Genomic DNA, 24,339 nt, shown 5'->3' with positions numbered 1-24,339 from the left:
CTATATAAACTTAAAAGAATACTTGATAAATAAAATTATGTTAGGAGAAAAACATGCTGACACCTAGACTCAGTGAAGGATCACTACCATTTTGTATTGTTGTTATTGTCATATTATTAACACTGAAATATTGATATTTTTGTATATTCTCTTAGTGTAAAATAGCAATGAATAAAGGTCAAAACTAAAACTGACAAAAAAAAAAGAAAAACAGATTAAACTGGTTTTAAAAAGTCTTTACTGCTCAACACTTAATGGAGCAAAATGCATTAAGAGAAAGAAGATATATATTACCAATAATTTATTTCTTTCAATATTCAATAATAACTATCAATAATCTGTTCATATGGAGAATAATACAAATTGTCCTCAAATATCATGGCATGCGGCAAATGCTCCATAGTTATTAGTTGAATGAATAAAAAATTATGCCTCTGTATGTACTGACATTTAACACATGAAAAGTTTATTTTTAAGTGGGTTGGAGTAGCAAGAATTGTAAAGTAAAAGTGACACAAATAGTTGTCTATGTTGAAGAAAGTAAAGTTGACCCTGAAGCTCCATCCATATCTTATGCAAAATCAGAGGCAGTAAAGACCAGAATAAGGAAGTAAACCATTTATTTTACAAGTATATAAAAAAACTACATATGAAATTTGTGAGTCAGCAAACTCATGTTGACTAAGGCAAGAAAGCGAGCTGTAAATAGATAGATGTATTTCATAAATACTATTTAAGTATTTATGAGCAAAATATCACTCAACAAGTAAATAGAAAAATTTTAAATAACATCCCACAAAAATGCTGAAAACTCTGGAAAATGGCTGCAGGATATACATATTGAAATAAACACAGCAGTGTACTTTAAAATTAGAAATGGCCTCCTGTCACAGCACATCCCTCCACCATTATTGCAGTTTCTCTTTTCCTCCTGCTTAAATAAAACAATCATTGGACAATTGTTCTATTACAATGAACCCAATTTAAGCATAAAAATTTCTTTTGTAACTGGACTTCCATAGCCATCAATCCTGGTCAACAATGACCCTGCATTGCTGAGTTCCATGATCACTTCCTTTTCCAGCATGGTAAATAAATGCATCCATGAATTAATAAAACAAATGAGCAAATAGCCATAGGCATATCTCATCTCTGAGAGAGGCTGAGCTGACTCACAGGTGACCTTAGCTCTATGTTCTTGGATTATATCTCTCAGAAGCTCTCCTGAAACCACTAATGAGCACTTAGACTCACCTGGATTAATTTCCTGAATGGAAGGTCTCCACCTACAAGTACAAATTCCTTTGTGGATGGTTGGCAATGGAGACTGAAACTGTGTATCCAGACATAACCTTAGGAAGGTGTCGGACATTAGTCCCCAATGCATACGAAGACTGTCATGAAAAAACTATGCACCTTCTAGACCATGCCAAAAACAATGGCAGCATGGGTATTTTCAGATCTGTTTGTCTGCTCACCAGGCATGCTTCCTTCTTGTTATTCCAATCCTGAGTATGTCATTTCTGTGGGACACTCCACAGTACAGAAGAAATTTTTCCTTGCAGATTCTCTGTTCTTAAAACACCTGTTTAAATATCAGGTAAATCAGTGCTTTTCAATTATCCTCCATCAACTCCTTCCTTCAGAATTATAAACTTCTGAAATGATATTTCATTTCTTCATTAAGATAGTCCATAAGTCTGAGACTGACGAGCCTGTCTTGATCAGGTCCGTTGGCACCACAACTTGACATATGTTGGAAAATCCTGCCCCAACATATCTGAACAACAGACTCATCCTTCTTTACGAATGACCCCTTAATACAAAGGCATTAGTCTTGCAATCCTTGGTTTATAATTTTCCAAAATAGCTAAACAAGTTAAGAGCTATTATTTCATCATGCATTTATAAGTAGTTTGAAATTTCAAGAAATATATTTTGATTATTTTATATATAATACTAAGATATTAGCAACTGATGAAATTTGACTGATTTACTTTTTCAAAAAGTATATTTTTGTGCTATGAACTAATGTAAACCTCATTATATGTTCACATAAATAGAATTCAGAATGGTTAAGCCATCAGCCCAATTGGGTTTATTGGGAGTTAGGATCACAACACAGAAATTTTAAAGGAGACAGAAATATGTAGTCCATATAAAATGGAAATGCCATGACAGTATAGACTACAGACCTGTAATTAAGCAGGTGTCAGTACATATGTGTTGATTCTTTGACTCTGTAAATGCTTTGATAGGACAGATAGATATAGACATCAGTGAGAAACACTGATGAAATATTCAGGATGGAGCATAAGTGAGATAGGAAAGAGAAAAGATGTCTAAGATTTTGAAAGATATACAAAGGTGCTGAGAGCAGTAAATAAAGGAAACATAGTTAACCAGATATATGGAATGTTCCAGAAACATTTGTGGATGGGGTCATGAAAACCATGATTGTTTTGCTCAACTTTAAGCACTAAGCTATGATGCTGTTAAAGGCCCACTTGGTGAGAAGGTGAAGACAGCTCCTAGTGCTGAAAGTGACCCTTGTGGAACACCCATCAAGAAACTTGGACCTCAGTCCCAACAACAAACACAAATTCTGCTCATGACTTGGATGAGCCTGGGTGAGGCTCCTGAGCTCCTGGTGAGAACACAATCAGAAAAATGGTGTACTTTAGCTAATGTGAAGCCCTGAGCAGAAAAATCAGCAGAGGACTGTGTGGAAATTCCATCTGCAAATTAGAAGTACAGCAAATGGGTGTTGTTTAAGGTTCCTAATTTGGGATAATTTGTTTCACAGACATAGAAAATAATATCCATGTAATATCTCTTAAGTGACTTAGGTTTTTATTTTTAAAGTACACATAAAGTATGTATTTATGAGAATAGTATGTTATCGCAATATATTTTAAATAAGCAATGATTTAATCAGGGTCATTAGGGTATCTATCATCTCCAACATTTATTATTAATTACTTCAGAGAACATTCAAAATCTTTTTCAAGCAATTTTGAAATCTACAATAAGTTATTATTAACTGCAGTCACCATAGTATCATATGTAAAGAACATCAGAAATGTTTCCTCTTATCTAGCTACATTTTTTTCTATCCCAACACAAATCTCTCTCTGTTCTCCCTCCACCCTTCTTTCTCACCAGTTGGGAGTTAATAATTTTACTATAATCTCATAGCCAATAAGTTAAATATGTCATCAGTTTATTTGACTTCTCCATATACTAAATACATGTTATAGTGTAGACTTTTGGTATTCATAGGGACATGGTTCCAAGAAGACCATCATTGAGGAAAAACTGGAAGGATGCACAGAGTTCAGTAATGTGATGCAAATTCTTGACACATTTTCCCCATTAATCCATACAAATTTTGCTAAAAGCATGCCTTCTTTCAATTTACCACTTAAATTAAGTACATTCCATGCCATTTTTTTTGGTTTGGGAGGATTATCATAACTCTCCTTGCTTTCTGGGCACCATTTTCTTTTGCAGAAGCATATTTTCATGAAATTAAGGTCAGAGAAACACACAGGAGATCAATAGCAAATTAATCACAACTGATGAAAAATGAGACTGACTGAGCGCCTCTCCACATCAATGGAGTTGAGTAATGCATGGGTGAGAATTTAATATTTTTCTTTTTGAATTTTATTTTGATTAGAATTTATTTATTTTTTGAGCATGATTTGTTAAAATTGATTGCAAAAAATTCAGGATTAATGCAGGCTTATTCTATTTAAATTTCTGTCTTTGTTTTTTCACTTAACTTCATCCAGTTCTTTCTGTTTTGCTATGAAGGGCACAAATTCATTTTTTATGACCAAGTAAGATTCCGTTTTATATGTCTGGCATATTTACCTCAACCATTCATCTGTAAATGGATGCTCACACTGATTCCATATCTTGGCCATTGTGAATAGTACTGAAATAAACACAGGAGGGCAAATATCTCTTCAAAACAGTGATTTGCTTTCCTTTGGGCTTATACTGTGTAGTAGGATTGCTAGATGACAAGATAGTGCAGTATTTTTTGCCATCTCCATGGATAAAACCAATTCTCCACAACATACTGTGTTGCTAAGTTATGATGTTCAGTTGGTTAGGTGAGTTAAATTTTTCTGAGACTCATGACATTTTCAAGATATGATGGGTTTAATGGATTGTACATTGGTACATATCATTGTTTTGAGTATCTTTCTTCTGGATTTTTAAATAAGCCATTGGAAAACAGAAGACAAGTGCCATAATTACTTTAAAAATGTATTTAAGACTCAAGTTTTAAGTTTTAATAAATTATTACTTTTAATGTATAACTTTATGGGTATAGTGCATAATTAGCTACATATATACAGCATATAATTACAAAATCATAAAGTGAGCAATTTTAAATTGTCATAATTTTCTCATTAACACATAATATTGGACATGTTTTTGGAGCACAGTGTGATATTTTAATATGTACTGATCAGTTCAGGTAAACAAATTTCTGTGTACCTGTCAATAGTTTATATTTATAGTTTCTAAGCTTCTCTTTTTCATTAATAATGAAATATGTGATATATAACTATGAGGGATGGCCACCCACTATGCTGTAGAGCATTAGAAAATATTCCTTCTTTATAACTGGTTTTACTTTCCATTATTTAACCTCCCACTACACTTGTTCTATTACTTCCCAACCAGATTATAATGGCCATAAAGTCATCTGGGAAAGAAGTCATGAACAAGTATGTATGATGAGATGTCCAGATAAAGCTAATTGGCATCAGTCAGCAAGGCTGCTGATAATGCCAGTCTCAGAGTACAAAGGCTGAAGTAACTAGAGTCTTATGACCCAGCCAGAAAGAGTATGCCATAGCCAGAAGGAAAACAGAGAGAGAGAGAGAGAGAGAGAGAGAGAGAGAGAGAGAGAGAGAGAGAGAGACTCCCTGATGTTCCTCTCCCTTCCATTTGGATTACCAAACAACTGGACACTGCTGCCCACATTAAAGGCAGGATATCCTCACTTGGTTGTTTGATAAACCAGGTGTTAGTCTTCTCAAGGAATATCCTCCCAGACAATCAGAATTAATGATTTGTCAATTCTCTAGACATTCCTTAATCTAGTTGAATTCATACCCAAAACTATGCATCCACTTTTCTAAAGCCAAAGCCACATGGGAGTGACATGTACTCTTATCATGTGAGGTACTATCTGGACCCAAAGCAGTGGATAGGATTGAACAATCTTCTTATAGAAAAAAAGAGTAACAATCACAAATAATAAAATATTCATTAAATCTTATATGGAGCAGGAACAGACTGGCAAGCATTTCTTTCTGTCTTTGACAGAAAATGTATTAAAATGCAAGCTATAGATTAAAACAAGAAGGAAAAGAAGAAGACATAATTTGATGCACCAAGAAATGAGAAAGGATAGATCAGGGAAAATGAGGCTTTAAATATAGGATCCAGGTATTTAGAGATAAACACAGTATTAATGACTAGCTTGATTAAAAACACACAAATACTACCTTCTTTTCTTTAAGCTTCACATTTCCACACTAAGTTGCAACGTACAGTGAAAAAAAAGAGACAGCTCTCCCTCTGAACTTTCATACTGCTCAAATATGAATACACTCCTGAAATTAAAAAGGGATATTTTGAAAAAAGACACTAGTCTTGGGAACAAATATTTAAGAAAATCACTCCTTTGATTACAAAAGCATTTATGAAGGAAAATATTTATTTCAAGGTAGGATACCTTTCCTAAAGGGAGCATCTGGCAAAATTCATCCTTTGTTTAAGGGATTGCTCAGACATCTCTGTCATAGTGTCCCAAATTTAATAAACGTAACAATCTTGATATTTCTGGGCCCAATTGAAAAATCAGTGTAACAACACAATAATTATATATACCTGATATCCCAAACAAAGGGAAATACTGAGACTCATGCAAATTTACCCAAACTCAAAACCCACTGACTTAAGAAATGCTGATATTCCACACTCATCACACCTATTATCAGATATGCCTGCATTAATATCTGAATTGTGTACTATACTTTCTCTGATTTGCTTTACCAATAAATTATCTCATTCTCTGTCATGATGTATTCTCAAATCCTTTTCTGCAACAACATCACAAACTCAGTATCCAAGGGCCAGGTAGAGCCCTCCTCCTTATGGCCTCACCAGATCCAGTAACATACACATCAGCCTTCTAGTTATTCCCAACTATGGAGCATAGTAACCCTGCTTACAACAAAGTCTATTTGGAGCCTGTTTGAAGGGTCAGAGACAATTTCCATGAGATCAGTGCAACATAGAATGATGGACTCCCAAGTTCTGAGTTGTCTTCTTAGGATCTGGGAGGATGACTCCATCTCCATCATCACTGCTATCTCCCAGGATTAGGACAATGCTGATTCACTTCCTGTCCCAAGAAAATTTTATTATGTCACCATGAAGTTAGAAAATGAGGAACAGTGTGTTACTCACAATGGCTACTCTCTATTGAACTCTATTATTTTCCAAGTAAATTGCTATGGTGTGTAATATGTTCTTTAGATTATTCATTAAGTAGAGGGAAGTTGCAAGTTTATATAGGAGAAAACAAGGTTTATATGATTGTTTCCATGTTATGAAGGAAGAATTAGGATGGAAATCTGACCACCTAAAATCAGAACCGAGGTGGGGGGAGTGTTCTTGGGGGAGACTCAGCAACATGCCTACATACTTGACTCAAACACTGGATTGCATTCTTGGTTCTCAGAACTACAACGCCATCCACTATTGGATTTAAAATCCAAAGGACATGAAATTGATACCTGCACTCTCCAGTTCATTGCAGCCTTACTGAAAATAGATAAGATGTGGAATCCACTTATGTAGTCATTAGTGGAAGAATGGAAAATATGGTGCACCAGCACAAGAGAATATGACTCAGCCCCAAAACTGATCACAACTATTTTGTCACTTGGGACAACATACATGTATCTGGAAGTTATAATGTTAAATGAAAGACAACTATTATATGAACATTCTGAAATCTGGAATCTAAAATATGTTATTTCATAGAAATAAGAAATACAATAATGGCTTTCAGGGCCTTAAATAATTGAAGTGGGTGGTTTGGGGGAGATGCTGGTTAATGGACACAAAATAACTGTTGTATATGAGGGAAAAAGATGAAGAGATATACTTTATAATGTGTTGAATATAGCCACCAGTATAACGTGTTCTTGAAATACTGGTTGATAAAAAACATTTTCCCCAATGAAATTATAACCATGTGAGGTAGTACTCAGGTTAATATTTATATTTATTCCACAAAGTAATGTTCTTCAAAACATTATGTTACACAGCACAAATAAATGCAATTTTATCTGTTCAGAAAAAAAGGGTGCTGCACAATATCATCAGGGAGCACTTTACAGAATCTCAGGGCCAGACCTTCCAAATCTGAACCTGCATTTGAACAAGGTCCCCAATGATCCATATTCACACTGAAGTAAGAGAGATTCTGTTATTCAGTAGTGTTTCTCAACCTTCCCACTGGTGGTATATATGCTAGATGATACTTTCTGATGAACTGTAGTGTGCATCTTAGAAGATTGAGCAGAAACTCTGCCTTCCTCACACTAAGGACAACACCACCTTCCCAGGTTTAGCATCTTGAATTTTCTGTAGACATTGCCAAATATCTACAGGGTACCTGGTGTTCTGGTGGAGGACCAATGATCTAGGGGATTGAGAACTGGGGACATGCTGATGGAGTTCCAAACAAAGCTCATTCATATTTTGCGCATATCTCTGTGCAGATCAATGAGCCTGGTTTGAACATCAGTTCTTCAAATGGAAAATGAGTGCCTGATAGAGTTGATATCATATAGTGGGTATGTGTGAAGATTATCCCAGACAATCCGACACAGATTCTAATTTCACTACGTGGTGCATTAAAATGATCTACATATGTTTCTTATAACTCTCAATTATTTAATCAATGTAAACATTAATGAAATTTCTAAAACTGTGTTCCAAGAATAAAACTTTGACAGCTTGCAAAACTCATCAAAACCTAAAGGGTTTGGCTAATGTCCTGAGGTCTTATGATGAGTGAAGAAGGTGGAATTCCTTGATTAAAAGGGAATAATAATTTTCTGAAGCTGTCAGGAGCTGGTTTCCCTCCACCATCAGGACACTCCCATTAGAAGGAATCTAGCAATGGCAGGTATCCCAGCCTTTAAACAATACTGGAAATAAGGACTGTTCAAGAGTTCCAGGAAGTAAGACTTCAGGAAGGCAGGAGATGGATGGGTGAGAATGAATACTGAATTTACCTCATTTTTAATGTTGTCTCCTCGGAACATAGAATGAGGAGGAAATTTTTCCTTTCTGTTCTTACCAACATCTCCAGGAAAATCAGGTTTGCATGGGCATTGAATAACAGTTGGAAATTTACCTAATGATCAGGTAGGGAATATAAATACACTTCCTGGTAATGTCACTTGAAAGGTAGAACCTTGGGCTGTAGTATGTGATCGTTCCTGTTTGTGCTCAAAGCCTGGCTAGTCAACAACTTACTCCACCCTCCTGTCTTGTATGGAAAGAGCTTCAGTATCCATTATAAACATGCAAACTTCCACATGGAGATCTTCTAAGCCCCAATCCAGGTGAGTCTGGGACCCTATGAAGGTTCAGCAAGCCTGGAAGTTAACAAGATTTAACTGGCATCACCTGAGGACTAAACCAGTCTAGCCCAGTGCTGACAGATCACAGTATTTATTTGCTTACTTCACTAATAAATTGCCAACTTACTAAATATTGCTAAATGATACTTTTATACTCTCTTCAATGTATATTTCACTAATAAATTGCCAACTTACTAAATATTGCTAAATGATACTGTTATACTCTCTTCAATGTATATATCATTGACAATATGTGAGCAGATTGGAAGTGTAATTGGTGAGACTAAATTCAGAAATAGTAAAAACATTTCCCATAAAATAGAACATGCAATTAGGGAAGAGGACAATTGAGTCTCAGATTTAGAAGGATATATGGTGAAGTGAGGGCATTGTTCTTTAATTTTCACATAAAGTTTTATGTGAGACTGCTATCATATTTCTGACAAAGAACACAGTATATGTAGATAATAAATGTGACCTTTGAACAATAATTAGTGAGACACATTTCATAAAGTTTTCTCTCATGCTGGGGATTCACACAGGAATAAATAAGTTCTAGTTTATGGGTAAAAAGGTAAAACTAAGAGCTTCATGAAAGTCCAGGACCTGATGGATTCTCTGCTGAATTTGATCAGCCTTGTATGCACATATGAATAATAAAAGAAAAATGAAAAAAAAACAATAGAACAAGATGATCCCTAAGTGACCTCTCTTTTTCACCAGCCCATCTGTTCTCCACCATCTAACTGGAAGTTCTGATTCTTTTCTTATTCCTAACTCAAACTTTCAGTGGGCCTCTATCTGGGCTGCTTGGCCCTTCAAGAGGTGCTCAAGGCTACAAAATCTTACCCTAGAAGAAAATTAACCACAAGTGGCCAAAGAAATATGAAAGACTTGAGCACCTGCTCCACAAGGAAGGGGATAGTATTAATGGGCTGGCTGCCTGCTAACTTGCAAATAACATTTTTGAGAAATAGTATATGTGTGTTGTGGGGAGAGCTGGATGCAGAGACAGAATTCTAAATTATAGAGCTATTCTGAAAGGCCTGAGTTTTTAACAACTTTCCCACTGAGTCTAAATGTCAAAAATAGCCAGGATGTGGGTGAGAGGAGAAGGTAGAGAAGGGAAAAAAAAAGAGCTAATACCAACTCTCATTAACTGTTCCATGAAATAGAAAGGGAAGGAACACTGTCCAATTTGTTTTATGAAGCCAGTGTTACACTCATCAAAAAACCAGACAAAGACACCTCCAGAAAGGAGAATTATAGGCCAATCTCGCTAATGAACATTGATGCAAAAATCCGCAATAAAATAATGGCAAACTGAATACAACACATCAGAAAGATCATTCACCATGACATGTCTGCTTCATCCCAGGGATGCAGGAGTAGTTCAACATATGTAAATCTAAAATGTAATATAGCACATTAATAGAAGCAAAGACAAAAACCAATTGATTATCTCAATAGATGCAGAAAAAGCCTTTGATAAGATCCAACACTACTACATGATAAAAGCTCTAAGAAAACCAGGAATAGAAGGACAGTATCTCAACATTGAAAAAGCTATATATGACAAACCTATAGCCAACATCATATGTAATAGAGAAAAACTGAAACCATTCCCTCTAAAATCAGGAATGAGAGAAGGATGCCCACTATCTCCACTTCTATTCAACATAGTACTGGAATTCCTAGCCAGCACAATAAGGCAAGAAGAAAAAATAAAAGGAATACAAATAAGTAAACTGTCAAAATATCCCTATTTGCAGATGACATGATCCTATATCTTGACCCCCAAAAAACTCTACCAAAAAACTGCCAGGCACATAAACAGGCATACAACACCAATAATGAACAAACTGAGAAGGAATATATGGAAACAATTCTATTTACGATAGCCTCAAAAAATCAAATACCTAGGAGTAAACTTAACAAAGGATATGAATGACCTCTACAATGAGAACTACAACCCCCTGAAGAAAGAGATTGAGGAAGACTACAGAAGGTGGAGAGATCTCCCATGCTCATGGATTGGTAGAATCAACATAGTAAAAATGGCTACACTACCAAAAGCAATCTACATGTTTAATGCAATTCCCATGAAAATCCCAATGGAATTCATCACAGAGATTGAAAAATCTACCGTAAAGTTCATTTGGAAATACAAGAGACTGCGAATAGCTAAGGCAATTCTCAGCAAAAAGAGCAATGCTGGAGGTATCACAACACCCGACTTCAAACTATATCACAAAGCAACAGAAATAAAAACAGCATGGTATTGGCACAAAAAACAGACATGAAGACCAGTGGATCAGAATAAAGGACCTGGATATGAATTCACACAGCTGTGCCCACCTTATTTTTGACAAAGATGTCAAAAGTATATGATGGAGAAAAGACAGTCTCTTCAACAAGTGTTGCTGGGAAAAGTGGTGATCCGTCTGAAAAAACATCACCACCAACAGGTGTTGGTGAGGACATGGGGAACAAGGAACCCTTATACACTGCTGGTGGGAATGCAAGCTAGTGAAATCACTCTGGAAAAAAGTATGGAGGCCTCTTAAAAATCTAAACATAGATCTGCCATATGATCCAGCAATCCCTCTCCTGGGGATATGCCCAAAGGAATGGAACTCAGGTTTCTCCAGAGGCACCTGAACATCCATGTTTATTGCAATGCTATTCACAGTAGCCAAGTTATGGAAACAGACAAGATGCCCCACTACTGATGAATGTATTAAGAAAATGTGGGACTTATAGATAATGGAGTTTACTCAGTCATGAAGAATGAAATCTTATCATTCACAAGTAAATGGAACTGGAGAACATCATCTTGAGTGTGGTTAGCCAGGCTCAGAAGACCAAAAATCATATGTTCTCCCTCATATGTAGACTTTAGATCTAGGGCAAATGCAGCAATGTGGTTGGACTTGATTCACACGCTAAGGGGAGAGCACATGTGGGAGCAATGGGAATAGGTAGGAATCCGAAAACTTGAAAGTGTTTGATGTCCCCACTGCAGAGGAGCTTACACAGAAACCTAAAAGCAATAGAGGTCACTATGGGAAGGTGACCAGGAAGTAGTGAAGAGGTCTGGTAGAGATGAATCAATTCATGTTGTAATACACATATGCATGGAAGCAATGTTAGGAATCTCTCTGTATAGCTATCCTTATCTGAACTAGCAAAAACACGTTTTCTTTCTTATTATTACTTGTCTTTTCTTCAACAAAATTGGAAGAAAGGGCAGAGCAAGTTCTACCTGGAATCAAGGTGGGTGGGGGACTGGGAGGGGAGAGAAGTGGCCCAAACAATGTATGCACATTTGAATAAATAAATAAAAACATAAACCAATGGCTGGGCATGGTGCTATCTTCCTGTCATCACAGCTACATGGGAGAACACAAGGAGGAGGATCGTGGTCCAGGCAGTTCAGGCAGAAAGTGAGACTGTATCTAAAAATAACCAGTGCAAAAAGGGCTGGTAGAGTGACTCAAGTGGTATAGCACCTGCCAGCAAGCATGATGCCCTGAGTTCAACCATGAGTACCTCAACAAGACAAAACAAAATGAAAAAACAAAAAAAAAGGCACTCATGGAATTCTTCTCAGATTCTGTGAAACACCCCACCCCAGGATTAGAATGCATATGGGACCAAGCTGATCTTCTGGGGAAATGATTCATAGTTTCCCCCTAATTTTTAAAGGTATCTGTAGCCCAGAAAAGTTAGACCTACTGTTCTATAATTAAGATATGTAATCAATAGAAACAAAGTCTTTGGGATGTCTTGCTAAGATTGATGCTACAGTACTTTGCTGTTACCCATCATTAAGCAATGTGTTTCTGTAAGAGGTGCCCAAATTGCTTTTGCTGATAAACACTGACTCCTTCCTTGGGCCCATGAATTAACTAAAAACAGGAGAAGCTTGGCATCCCTGCCTTCATCTTTGTATCTGTCTTTACTCTAAGCCATTCTCTTTGCAGTCACTTTGCAATCACCAGGAAACACAACATCTTCATGACAAGGGACAGAAACTACACCCAACAGTAAACCTCCCTTTGAGTGGACCACTTGCCTGGCTCCAAATAACAACTCCCAAACCTCTCTCAGAACAAGTACTGAGATAATGACCAACCTGACCAGGCCTGTGACTGAACTGTTTAGCTATGCATACATTTTGTACCCTTCCCCCAGTTCTTTTGCCTACTTAAACCTATAGTTCATATCTGTATCCCAAAGATGACTGAAGATGAGTTGAATGCTTACTATCCTTCTTCCCATGGCATGTCCTAAGCTATGTAATAAACCTTTCTCTGCATTCAAAAATAAATAAATAACTTCATGCCACAATTCTTTTGTAAATACTGAGGAAAATTTTTGAGTTTCTTTGTTTTTTCTTTCTATTTGCAATTCAAAATTGTTCCTGAGAGTTCTTCGATTTTATGGAGATTGAATATGTAGATGATTTGATTTTAATATTTCTAAGGAAGAATTGTAGGGTTTGTTTCCACTTTGCCATTTGATTCTTTTTTATATATTTATAGATATATTTGGTGAATATATGAAAGTTTTAGTTTCTGTGTTCAAATTTCTCAATCCCTCACTTATTTTTAATTTAGAAAGTTCCTCTGCATAATCAGTAATAATCAGTTTCTTTTACACCTTTTGCCATTGTATTTCATATCTGATATCCCTTATTACTCCCTTTTTGACTTTTGTGATTGGTCCTGATTTTATAAATAGCCATCAGCTTCTGCTTCTTAAGAAATATACTCCTTATCCTCAAATAAACTTCCCCTACAGTCTTATTATTTGTATATTTTATATGTAGAAAGCTCACTCTATTCATAATACTCTTACTTTTGAACAATGTGTTCAAATAATCAGCATCATATGGTCAATTTGAAGAATGAGTGAGCTGATGAATATAATGCACCTGCTCACCTGGGTGGTAGGAACTCACAAAGGAGGTATTAGATATACTAATAAAGGTTTTCTTTAATTTCCCCTGTAAAAATACAATTAAATCCACTTATACATAAATATATTGAAATAACTTGATAATGTTTTCTTCATTTCTTCAATTGCTGCTAAAATATCTTATTTTATTTCTAGTTTTTTGTAAATTTAACCTTTAATGAGAAACTGATGTTAGGGGAATTATCTATCATTGAGAATATATTTTAATGTTTATTTAATAAAATTTAATATAATTGTCTTAGTCCACTTATTTACCTCATTCTTCTTTTCAATTACAGTCTTAATTTCTTATTTATTCTACATTTTCTAAAATTTTGCACCATTGAGAAAGCATAAAACTGAACAATGCAGGGTGAGTACTTGGTCAGTCATATATTATATTCTAGTGGCCAGGTCAGCAAATAATAACAAAGAATCTATATACAGTACAAACATCACAAAGATGAAGTCTGTGAAGAAAGAGATTGTAATGTAATGACATATGTGGAGGATTTTTACAGAAATTATTATAGAACAGGCAGTCGTCATAGCCAGATTTCTTGAGTTCATGTATTCCAAATGGGAAACTATTCATTTAATGTGCTGCTGTCCAGCAATACCACTCTTGGGGATATACCCAAAAGAATGTGACACAGGTTACTCCAGAGGCACCTGCACACCCATGTTTATTGCGGCACTATTCACAATAGCCAAGTTATGGAAACAGCCAAGATGCCTCACCACCGACGAATGGATTAAGAAAATGTGGTATCTATACACAATGGAATTTTATGCAGCCATGAAGAAGAACAAAATGTTATCATTCGCTGGTAAATGGATGGAATTGGAGAACATCATTCTGAGTGAGGTTAGCCTGGCCCAAAAGACCAAAAATCGTATGTTCTCCCTCATATGTGGACATTAGATCAAGGGCAAACACAACAAGGGGATTGGACTTTGAGCACATGATAAAAGCAAGAGCACAAAAGGGAGGGGTGAGGATAGGTAAGACACCTAAAAAATCAGCTAGCATTTGTTGCCCTTAACGCAGAGAAACTAAAGCAGATACCTTAAAAGCAACTGAGGCCAATAGAAAAAGGGGACCAGGACCTAGAGAAAAGGTAAGATCAAAAAGAATTAACCTAGAAGGCAGCACACATGCACAGGAAATCAATGTGAGTCAACTCCCTGTATAGCTATCCTTATCTCAACCAGCAAAAACCCTTGTTCCTTCCTATTATTGCTTATACTCTCTCTACAACAAAATTAGAAACAAGGGCAAAATAGTTTCTGCTGGGTATTGGGGTTGGGGGGGAGAAGGAGGGGGCAGAGTGGGTGGTAAGGGAGGAGGTGGGGGCAGGGAGGAGAAATGACCCAAGCCTTGTATGCACATATGAATAATAAAATAATAAAAAAAGTGCTGCTGGTTTCATTTTGCTAGTGTTCTATGAAGATTTTTGTATCCATGTTCATCAACGATATTGACCTATGCAATCACTTTTCTTGTAGAGTCCCTGTAGGACCAAAATTGTGACTCTTATTATACAGATCACTGAAAGCTAAATGTAGAAGGAAATAAGGAAGGAGCAATTGTGATTTACAGATGCCTTTGAAATGAAAATACTTCATGATTTCATGTATATAAGACATCCAAGATAGACTCACAGATGCATGGGATACAATGGTGGAGTCAGGTGAGTTGGGAGGAGAAATGTGAAGTTGTTTATTAATGGTAATAATTTTATTCCTGTAGGACCACAGGTAATCCACAGACACAAAAACCTGCCACTTTAGCAGGAACACAATTGTAAATATGACACAGAGAGTGAGCATGGCAATGTATATGCTAATATAACTTTATTAATAAAAATATGCCATGGACTAGATTTCTTCTGCATACCTTGGTGTGTCGACCCCACTTTCATTCAGTTCTAACATAGATTATTTTCAGAACCCCTTCTTCTAGTGACACCAAAAGTAATAAAAACTCAAGTCCCTTATGTAAAATGGTGTTATATTTACATATAACCAACACATTTCCTACCCTAAACTTTATTGATTTATTGATTGATTGATTGATTTAATTGCAGCACAATTGAAAATAGTCAACATATGCAAACTACCTACATAATCTTCAGTGGATGGATGGATAGCATGGTGTATCTGCTCAATGGGACATGATTCATCCATGAATCTGGTGACAACTATGTAAACATTTACAAGAACAGAGATTTTTTTTTCTTTTTCTTATTGATTCATGAGCATTCTTCATATATTCTGGATATTAATCCTTTGACATTTAAATATCCTGCTGATATCATTACCATTTTGTGACTTGCCACGTAAATTTCCTGGTGGTTTTTCTTATTTTTTAATTTTTATTTTATTCATATGTGCATACAATGTTTGGGTCATTTCTCCCCTCTTCCCCTACCCCCTCCCTTACCCCCTGTCCCCTCCGTCTCCCCCCAACCCCCTCGCTACCTGGCAGATACTATTTTGCCCTTATCTCTAATTTTGTTGAAGAGAGACTGTAAGAAATAATAGGAGGAAGGACCAAGGGTTTTTGCTAGTTGAGATAAGGATAGCTATACAGGGAGTTGACTCACATTGATTTCCTGTGCATGTGTGTTACCTTCTAAGTTAATTCTTCTCAAACTAACCTTTTCTCTAGTTCCTGGTCCCCTTCTCCTATTGGCCTCAGTTGCTTTAAAGTATCTGCTTTAGTTTCTCTGCATTGAGGGCAATAAATGCTATCTAGTTTTTAAGGTGTCTTACCTCCCTTGTGTGCTCTCGCTTTATCATGTGATCAAAGTCCAATCCCCTTGCTGTGTTTGCCCTTTATCTAATGTCCACATATGAGGGAGAATATATGATTTTTGGTCTATTGGGCCAGGCTAACCTCACTCAGAATGATGTTCTCCAATTCCATCCATTTACCAGGAATGATAACATTTCGTTCTTCTTTATGGCTGCATAAAATTCCATTGTGTATAAATACCACATTTTCTTATTCCATTCATCAGTAGTGGGGCATCTTGGCTGTTTCCATAACTTGGAATATTGGAATATTGGAATTCTGGTCAAAGGATACAAAATGACAGTCTGTAAAGAATCAGATGTTTTAAATATGACTACAGCATCCTACATATTTTATTCTTAACAAACACTAAGAGTTGAAGTTAAACATTCTTACCAGTAAAATGCTAACATCACACTAATGCACATGTTAGTGAGATAAAGTAGTTATTCTGAAAAATGCTTCAACATCAACACATTAGATTACAAAGCAAAAATACAAATTTATCTGTCAAAGAAAAAAAGGAGTGGTACAAAAACTGGTGTTAGGAGTCTCAATTATCAACTGTGACCAAGTTATAAGTTAAAAGCACTTAAGTCTTCCTACATGTACTTGATCCTAACCTGTATGTGAACAATGTCAAAGGGAACCACATTCACACTGAAGTAGAAGAGCTTCTGCTCTTCAGTAGTCCTTGTCATCCTTCCCAATGGTGACATTTATGGTAGGTGGTGAAACATGCTATGCATCTTAAAAGGTTGAAGAGCATCCCTTGCTTCAATCCTTTAGGGACAGCACCACCAGCCCAGGATCCAGAGTTATCAGGAGACATTAACATGTCTCCTGGGTGCCAGAACACGAGTGGAGGGCCACTGACCTAGAGTGTGACAACTGGAGATATCCTGCTGGATTTCCAAACATAGCTCACCCTTATTCAGTTCATAGCTGTGGAAAGCTGGTTGAGCCTCTCTGAGATTCAGTTTTTCAAATGAAAAATGAGTGCCTGATAGTGTTGTTATCACATAGTGAGCATGTGTTAAAATTATCCAAGACAATCCTTCTCAGATTCTAACTTCAGTCCACAGTGCATTAAAATTGTCCAAATAAGTTTCTCATAATTTTCAATTATTTAATAAATGAAAGCATAAATGACAATTCTTAACTTGTGTTACAAGAATAAAACTTCTACAGCTTTATAAAAAGCACCAAAACCCCAAGGGAATTCCTAAAGTACTGAGGTCTTATGAAGGGTAAGAGTTATTTCCTTTGATGAAGAAGCAATAGTAGTTATTTTAAGCTGTCAGGAAACATGTCCATTCTATAAGTCAGGCCTTGTAAGAAATCTAGGATAGATAGGTATCTTGACTTGGCACAAAAGAAAAACAAGGATTAGGCAACGGTGCTGAGGAAGTTAGACATAAGAAAGGCAGGAGAGTTCATAGAGATGAAATAATGAATACTGGATTTACCTCATTTCTAACCTTGTCTCTTGAGAACACAGAACAAGTTTGAAAATTTTTCTTTCTGTTCTGACCAACATCTCTGGAGAAATCAGGTTTGCATGAGTGTTAGATAACAAGAGAAAAATACCTAAGGAGTTGGCAGGGAGTATAAATATATCTCTTCATGATATTGCTCAAAGGGCAAAATCTTGAGTTGGACAGGATGGGTTTATACCTTTTGTAGTTCAAAGCCTGGCTAGCCAAAGCCTCTTTCCCTCCTGTCTTGTCTGGAGAAGAGCTGCAGTCTCCAACATAACCATCTGGAGAGGAATACAGACTTCCACACAGAGATCTTCTACTCAGGTCCCCCATAGAGGTGAGTCTGGGAACCTGGTAGGTACTGTGGGAAAGGTTGAGCCAGCATGGAAGCTTACAAAATTTACCTACGTCATCTTAGGATCAAGCCAGCGTGGCTTAGAGCTGAGAGATCACTGTGTGTATTTGTTTACTTGTCTAATTACCTGTCAATTTCTTTAATATTTTAAAAAATGTGTTCATATTCTCTGCAATGCAAAGATCATTGTTGATAATTATATGGGGAGAATGGGAGTGGAAATGGTGAAACTAAATTAGGAAGGTGGAAAAAACCTTTTCCATAAAACGACACCTGCAATTAGGGAGGAGGAAAATTGTGTCTCAGATTTGGAGGTGTGTATAGTGAAGTGAAGGCATTGTTCTTTAATTTTCACATGAGGTTTTATTTGGGATTGTTTCTGTGTTTCTTACAAAGAACAGAAAACATTGCTCACAAACATGACCTGTTTACAATTAGCAGGACATATTTCATAATGTCTTCTTTCACGTTGGGGATTCACAGACATAAATAAGTTCCATATCATGGATAAAGAGGTAAAAATAAAGAGCTTTATGCTGTAATTCAGTTGTTACTATTGAGGAGGAACAATTTTGAATTTTTTTGTTTCTTTTTGCAATTCCAAATTCTTCTTGCCTGTTTTTTGCTTTTATGGGGATCGAGTATGGTTATCATTTGATTTTAATTTTTCTAAGGACAAATGGAAGGTATTTTTTCACTAGGTTTTCAATTCAATTCCTTTATATATTTAGAGATATATTTGGTGAGTATATGGAATTTATAATTTGTGTGGTCAAATCACTCAATATCTCACATGCTTTTACAGATTAAAATGTTCTTCTTGGTGATCATTAATAGTCAGGTTGTTCTTATGTCTTTTGGTACCGTATTTTATAAAAGTTTTTCCTTGTTAGTGTCTTTTTGACTTTTGTGATTGGTTCTGTTTGTGTAAGTGGCCATCATCTTCTTCCATCCTGTGAAACATGTTCTTTTGCCTTTAAATGAACATCTACTATAGCTTTTTCATATGCATATTTTATATAGAGAAACATCACTATATTTATAAGGATCCTGTTTCTAAACAGTATATTCAAATAATCGGCATCACAAGGTCACTGTGAAGAACCAGGAAAATGATGCACCTGCTCACCTGTGTGGTAAGAACTCACAAAGGTACTATCAGAATATACTAATAATGGTGGATCTTTAATTTCATTATCATTGTATTGCCTCCAATGTCAAAAATCACAACTGAGTCCATTTATATTTATATACAATAAAATAATTTTCCACAGTGTTTCTTCCATTGTTGTTTAATATCTTTTATTATTTTATTTGCAGGTCTTTCTCAATTAACCATTTAACAAGGGACTTATTTTGGGAGAATTAATTTACTGTTATTTTAGAAATTTATACCAATGATTAATTTTACATTTTTATTCAACATTTAATACAGTTGTTTGTAACCCATTTACTTATCTTGTCATTCTTCACAATTATGTTCTTAGTTTTTAACTTTTCTAAAATTTTTCTCATTTGATAAAACACAACAGTGAACAAGGCAGGTAAAATAGTTTGTAAAGTGGATATTATTGTATAATTGCTAGAAGAGAAAACGATAAATTTGATCCATACATTGTATAAACACCACAAGGTTGAAGCCTGTGCAGAAAGAGAATAGATTGTAAATCTATGTAAATCTGCAGATTTAAGAGAGATAACCATGTAATGGGCAGCACTAGTAGCCAGAGATCCGGAGTTAATATATTCCAAACTAAGAATCATTTATTTAACACACTGTTGATTTCATTTTGCCAATGTTCTATTGAGGGATTTTGCCTCTCTATTCATCAATGACTTTGATCTGTAGCATTTCTTTTTTTGCAGAGTACTTTTCGGAACAAATTGTGACTATTATAATCCAGATGCCTGAAGATTAAACAAAGAGGAAACAAGGAAAGGTTCACTCTGATGCTCAAATGTTTGAAATCAAACTATTACAGGATTGCAAGTACATGAGTTATCAAAGGCAGTCAGATTCAAGATGCATAGAAGAGAATGGTGGAGTCATGGCAATGGAGAGGATACATGTCAGAATTGTTTGCTATTGCATAAAAAGGTATTGCTGCATGCAAGAATGTATTTCTCTCCACATGCTATACATCAGCATGTCTAGCACTAGCAATATGACAGTGTGAAATACAAAATTTACTAGGAGGACAGTTCTTATGCTAACTGTAACTACAGAATAATCAATAACAACAAAACACAAGAAATAAATAGGACATGATGATACTCTGGGAGGTGATGAATATGTCTGTCACATTGATTGTGGTGATGCTATGACCAGGGCTAGATTTTACACGATGGATATGTGCTGTTATTCATGTACCATTTATACTCAAATATCCTGAGGAAAACAGTACAAGGATCTCATGGGAATGAAGGACTTGGTTCTTGAAAATGTTTCAGTTTCAGCAGTGGCAGGGAGATCACCTCTTTCCTCCACATTCTCCATCACCTGCTTCCTCTCATTCTGATCACCACCATGGCTTTGTTCTGAACTTTGATGTGGAAAAGGAGCCATCCTCAGGCCTCTGTCTTGCCACTTTTCCCTTCCAGAATCAAACTTCAAATAACCTTGTGTTTTCAAACCTGTCCTCTTTGAAGTCCCTCTTCATATACCATCTTGTTTTCTTGTCCTCTCTAAAAAGCACATCCATCCTCTGATTTTGACCTACACACTTTTTCTTCATAGCAATTAGTACCATCTAATATTTAGATAATTTTCTGGTTATTAAACATACATTAAAAAACTGTAGAAAATTATGGGAAGCAATGTAATGTTTTAACAAATGTATATATAGTATAATGTTCAAATCTATCTCCTCATACATGTATTTTGCCTTTAAATTGATTTTTTTTGTTTTTAGCAGGCTTGGGATTTGAACTCAGGGCTTCACATTGGCACAGCAGGCACTCAAAGCAGGTGCTCTACTGTTGGATCCACAATGGTACCTTGTCTTTAAGTTGAACAAAGCCCAAATCCTCTTCTAGGTTGTATTATTTGATAATTCCCTTATTTATTGTATTCTTTCCATTAGTGGGTTGTAGGGACTTTGATTTCTCATCACACTAAAGTCATTGCTTAGACAATGCTAGAAACATGGTTAAAACTCAATTTACATTCCACATTTAGGAAACAGTATAGATGTGGACAAGAATGCTTAAACAGATATGGAATGGGGTGGAGAAGATCTGAGTAAACATCTAAAAACAAAAATAATAAGGGTACTTTTCTCTTTCAGATATTCAGTGCAGCAATAGAATCACAAAACTATACCTGAATTTCAGAACTTCTTGTTCATGGCTTTTCAGAAGACCCAGAACTGCAGCTCCTCATGTATGGACTTTTCCTGTCAGTGTCCTGGTCACTGTGTTTGGAAGCATGCTCATCATCCTGGCTACAATTTCAGACTTCTACCTGCACACACCCATGTACTTTTTTCTGTCCAACCTGTCCTTTGTGGAGATCTGCTTCACTTCCACCACCAGTTCCCAAAGACACCTGTGAATATCCAGACACACAGAAAGGCCATAACTTGTGAAGGCTGCATTAACCAAATTTCTTTTTTGTGTTATTTTTTGTACTGGACAAGTTCCTTCTGGCTGTGGTAGCCTATGACTGCTTTGTGGCCATCTATCACTACCTGCACTATAGAATCATCTTGAAGCCCCAGTCCTGTGTGTTGCTGGTGTTGGCATCCTGGATCATAAGTGCCCTGGATTCCTTGTTACAGAGCTTCATGGTGTTGAGGATGTCCTTCTGTAAAGAAGTTAAAATGCCTCACTACTTCTGTGAAACTAATCAGTTGCTTTACCTTGTCTCTTCTGATACTTTTAAAAATAATGTTATGATGAATTTGGCAGTTGGCTTGCTGGGTGTTGGTCCTCTCACTGGCATTCTTTATTCTTACTGTAAAAGTGTTTCCTCCTCCATGAAATCTCTTCATCTCAAGGATAGAGCATTTTTGACCTGTGCTTCTGTTCTCTCAGTAGTCTCTATTTTGTTCTACACTTTTAAGAATGTACCTTAACTCTGCTGTGACTCAAGATTCACACTCAAGCTCAATGGCCTCGATGTACACTCTGGTCACCTCCATGCTTAATGACTTTATCTAGTCTGAGGACTAAGGACATCAAGAGGGATCTGAAAAACCTTCTGTGAGATCAAGACTATAAAAAATGCCTTGTCCTGGGATTCATACAGTGCTGCAAATCAAAATATCCAAGACTCCTAGTGTCACATTTGATCAGATTATGGAAGTAGAAATTTCCACAATTTATTTTTGGATGATTCTGCTTTGTTGAGTACACCTTCTCTATAAAACTGTGGGGAAACGAAGATGGATAACTTTCATTAAGTATTTGGCTCTCTCTTGCATGTTAATGATTTTACAAGTTGGATTAGAAATATGAAAACTATTAATTGAAATAATGTGAATTCTTAGCAATAGTTTCTCAAATAGTATATATCAGAGAAGTTTATGTTTCTGTTGTCAATATAAAACATAATCATTTTATGTACTCTACCTATGGGGACAAAAATGCACAAGGGATTTTATTCCTTTTTTGTAGTTCTAAGGTTTCAACTCAGCCTCACTCTTGCTAGCCAGGGTCTCTAGCTCTTAGATTTTATTCTTCCTACGAAGCATATGCATCTGTTCTTCTCAAACTATTGAAAAAACCTACATTGGACAATTAGGACAAATTATATAATATTGTACTAAATAAATTCTGAGACAGAGTTTGACTCTTGTGACCATTTTTCCTGCATGCGTCACTTCATTAACTGCGATTCCCAATGAAGTAGGTTTTTATAAACATTTATGTGCCATAACTGAACACTGGCTATTCTCATTATCTGTGTGCTGATTTCTTATTCAGCAGGGTATCCATACTATCTACTGTTCTCAAGCAAAATCTGATTACCAGGTACATCATTTTAAGGGAATTCTATATAGAAGGAGAAATTTGAAGTAATAGATCAGTTAATTGGTCCTCATAATCAAGGAGGACCTGAAATAGGTTGAGGTAAATGTCTTCATTCTACATTTCTTTTCCACACTTCAATTACAATCATTGAAATGTGGAAGGCTGTTGTTCATAGGCAAAGGGATATATTCACTAGGGATTATGGAATGTTTTTTATTTTGTTATTGGATTATCTATGTGGTCTTTCTTGAAAACTTCAAGTGCTACCACTAAATATTAATTGTTCAGTTGTTTTAAATAAAATTGCCTATATTTTTAAATTCTGTCATAACCACCAAAAGTGTAAAAAGTGAACAGCATCAAAAATCATCTGTTAAAGAGAATAATAGTCAGCAATACTGAAAGGCATTGCATATATACAGGAAGATGACATAATGATATGTACTGAAAGCTGTTAACTAATAGGGGTGGGAAGAAAACAGTAAGGGAGAGTAATGGAGGTGGTTAAACTGACCAAAGTACAGTGTATTCATAGATGAGATACATAAAGAGACCTCTTTGATGGAAGACTACAGAAAGTGGAGAGATCTCCCATGCTCATGGATTGGTAGAATCAACATAGTAAAAATCACTATTCTACCAAAAGCAATCTACATGTTTAATGCAATTCCCATCAAAATCCCAAAGACATTCATCAAAGAGACTGAAAAATCTACCCTAAAGTTCATTTGGAAATACAAGAGACCACGAATAGCCAAGGCATCACTCAGCAAAAAGAGCAATGCTGGAGGTAACACAATACCTGACTTCAAACTATATTACAAGCAATAGAAATAAAAAATGCACAAAACAGACACGAAGACCAGTGGAACAGAATAGAGGACCCGGATATGAATCCACACAGCTATACCCGTCTTATTTTTGACACAGTTGCTAAAAATATATGATGGAGAAAAGACAGCCTCTTCAACAAAAACTGCTGGGAAAACTGGTTAGCTATCTGCAAAAAACTGATACTAGATCTATGTTTATCACCCTGTACTAGTATCAACTCAAAATGGATCAAGGACCTTA

The 24,339-nt window shown here is 36.0% G+C and overlaps 1 pseudogene; it reads left to right on the top strand.

Annotated features, from left to right (window-relative positions):
• Nucleotides 1-1,320: 1,320 nt before the first annotated feature.
• On the top strand, nt 1,321-22,498 carry LOC141416535 (olfactory receptor 7A10-like; annotated as a pseudogene).
• The last annotated feature ends 1,841 nt before the right edge of the window (nt 22,499-24,339 follow it).

This window comes from Castor canadensis, chromosome 14 (assembly GCF_047511655.1).
Source record: "Castor canadensis chromosome 14, mCasCan1.hap1v2, whole genome shotgun sequence".
NCBI classification, from domain to species: Eukaryota; Metazoa; Chordata; class Mammalia; order Rodentia; family Castoridae; genus Castor; species Castor canadensis.
The sequence above is the reverse complement of the archived record's forward strand: the minus strand, read 5'-3'. Positions and strand labels throughout refer to the sequence as shown.